This window comes from Austrofundulus limnaeus, unplaced genomic scaffold (genome assembly GCF_001266775.1).
Source record: "Austrofundulus limnaeus strain Quisiro unplaced genomic scaffold, Austrofundulus_limnaeus-1.0 Scaffold609, whole genome shotgun sequence".
NCBI lineage: Eukaryota > Metazoa > Chordata > Actinopteri > Cyprinodontiformes > Rivulidae > Austrofundulus > Austrofundulus limnaeus.
The window spans coordinates 139,280-141,859 of record NW_013953011.1 but is presented as its reverse complement, the minus strand read 5'-3'; the positions used below and the strand labels follow the sequence as shown (position 1 = coordinate 141,859).

Genomic DNA, 2,580 nt, shown 5'->3' with positions numbered 1-2,580 from the left:
GTGTGTGTGTGTGTGTGTGTGTGTGTGTGTGTGTTGCAGAGCTGAATAGGCTCATCCATTCTTCAGTCTTTTCTTCCTCAGAAGGCCGAACTGTTGGAACTCTTCATCCTCACAAAGACCAAACGCACTAAAACTTTTTCTTCTTCTTCTCATGTAAATCAGGCCGGGCTCTGGCTGAGCTCGTCATCATGTGGAGCGGAAAACACACACAAACCTACTGTGTCTCTCTATTCTTGTGGGGACTTTCCATTGACTTCCTTCCAGTTTTTGGYAATTTTATATCCTAACCCTGATCATTTACCCTTAAGTTCACCTGACAGGTACCTGAGCCTAAAACTGACCTCAACTCAATTCTTTGTTTCTCCTTCTCTCTATTTTCTCTTTACTTCAAAAAAAAAAAAAAAATCACAGATGAAGAAATTAAGAAACTAAGTTTTTTTTTCTACTGAAGTGATAAAAAAACTAAACTAAATTCTCACCTTGGTCCTAAACTTAACCCCCCACCCCCACCCAAAATTAGCCTCCGAAGTCGTGGGGACCAGGCTTTGGTCCCCACAAGGCTGCATTTTCCTGAAAAATCATCCCCACCAAGTAACAAAAACAAAGGCGTGCGTGTGTACACCTTCAGTTACTTCAACTTTTCCTCAAACATCTCAAACTGCTGCACAAAAACACTCATTTTTAAAGAAAACTAAMCAGTTCTGAATGAAACAAACTGGAGCAGGATTTAAGCCACAAGTTTGGACCAGAACATTCCCTGATGACTCTCAGCTACTACCACTCAGGTTTTAGCTCTGCAGCTGCAAAACTAGCTGAATCAGAAACATTTTAGCTGCGGCGGCCATCTTGAATCAGTTCAATAAGATCAAGTCTCATCAGTCATGGGATATTTTGCTAACAGAACAATCCCAGTGTATGTGCTCAGAGTAGGTTTTGGGGATTACTCTCAGTTGCTACCACACCAATAATCAGCTCAGGATCTGGAAATTCCACCGATTTGTCATCATTTTTGTGTTTTTTACATTTACGTGGCTGAGGCGGCCATCTTAACCCGCATCTGCCCCAAAATTCAAACAACCCCAGAAACATCATCAGWGAGGACTTCCTGAAAGTTTCATTCACATCCCATCAGCGCTTCGTCAGATATTTTGCTAACAGACGCGGCTGCGCGCGGCGGGCGATCAGAAGCGCGTCCCCGGAGGAGCTGGAGCTCATTAGAGGCGCATGTTTGATCCGACAGTAAATATTAGAGCTGAAGGGGCCCCTGAGGGCCCCACAGAGGCGTGAAGTGTTTGTTGACGCTCAGACTGCAGAGCAAACAGGAAAAAGTCCACAATCAGAGCCGAGATGCTTCATTCTGCCGCAGGAAGCTGAGCTGAAGAAAAGTTCAGAAGAACCACAGAACCGAGCTGGAACCGGACCTCCAGGATCTGCCTTCAGGACCAACATTTTTTGGATTCCTGCGTCAGAAAAGTTCAAAGTGCAAAAAGAGGAGAAGCTGCGCAAAAAGCAGCGCGACGTGCGGCAGACACGCGGAGGAGGGAGGCTCGGTTCGGTTCGGAACTTTCCTCCGAGAAGAGAGAGAAAAATGAAAAACCCAGAAAGAGGTTCTCCTACCTGCAGGACTCTGTCCGAAGAGGAACAACTTTCTCTGGACTCTCTGGTTCCGGGACCTAGACCCGGTCCGGCGCTCCGGACCTGACGAACCGAGCGTGGAAAAGTTTGGGGAACTCTCCGCAGGACATTCCTCCTCGGYCCGGCCCGAATCAGAGCCGAACCGGGAGCTCCTTCCTGCGCTCCATGCGCGACTCCGTGCTGGTCCCGTCCGAGCGGACCCGACGCGTGAGGAGGTTCGGCTCAGGGTTCGGAGCTGGACGCGGTTTGGTGCGGAGACATGCGGCGGAGCGGAGTTCTGGTCTGGTTTCAGTCCTCCCCCCGGCTCCCCTCCTCCTCCCCCCGCTCCCCGGTGACCCGGACCATTTGCTGCACCAGATGGGCCGGGCTAAACTCGGTCCAGAACTCAGCAGAACTTTTGCTCCAGACGAACAACAATCATCACATTCTGTTCGGAGAGTTTGCTTTTTCATTTGCTGCTCCTCCTGTTGGAGCTGCGGTTCGGAGGGGGAGGACGGGTTAATTACAGAACCCAGAATCAGAACCAMTCATCTCCGAGGCCTCTACTTGAAAAACTCAAACACTTTTTGTTTGTTTAGGAAGCAGAAAACAAACAATTTTCATCCTTTATTTATTTAAAGTCAGACTTTTTCATCTCGCTTGGAGACTTTTCACCTCAGAGACCTCATCARCTTCTGACTTTATTCTTTAGGAAACTTTCTTTTAAATAAATAAATATGGAAATAAAATGAAGTAAAAACATAAAACATCAACAGATTTATTATTTTAAAACACACCAAATGAGCTCAACATAAAACTGAGTCACTTCTGATTATTTAACTTTTAAAATATAATTATAATAAAATATTTACTGTTTGCTACGGAGCTGCGAGGGGACACGGGAGAATAAATAAATTAAAACGAATCCTGACTTTGGTTTTCAGGATCCCGACTTTGGTTCTCAGG

At 46.4% G+C, this 2,580-nt stretch overlaps 1 protein-coding gene across 2 annotated transcripts in view; it reads right to left on the bottom strand.

Annotated features, from left to right (window-relative positions):
• Positions 1–2,580, bottom strand: part of gli2a (GLI family zinc finger 2a) — an 85,231-nt gene that overhangs the window by 74,119 nt on the left and 8,532 nt on the right. Inside the window, exon 1 of one of the 2 annotated variants that reach the window (XM_014027033.1) lies at positions 1,618–2,351. The exons of the other annotated variant lie outside the window; for it this stretch is intronic. The gene's annotated coding sequence lies outside the window, so the exon portion shown is untranslated. Of the gene's footprint in view, positions 1–1,617; positions 2,352–2,580 lie in introns of those variants that run through there. 2 annotated transcript variants of the gene reach the window in all.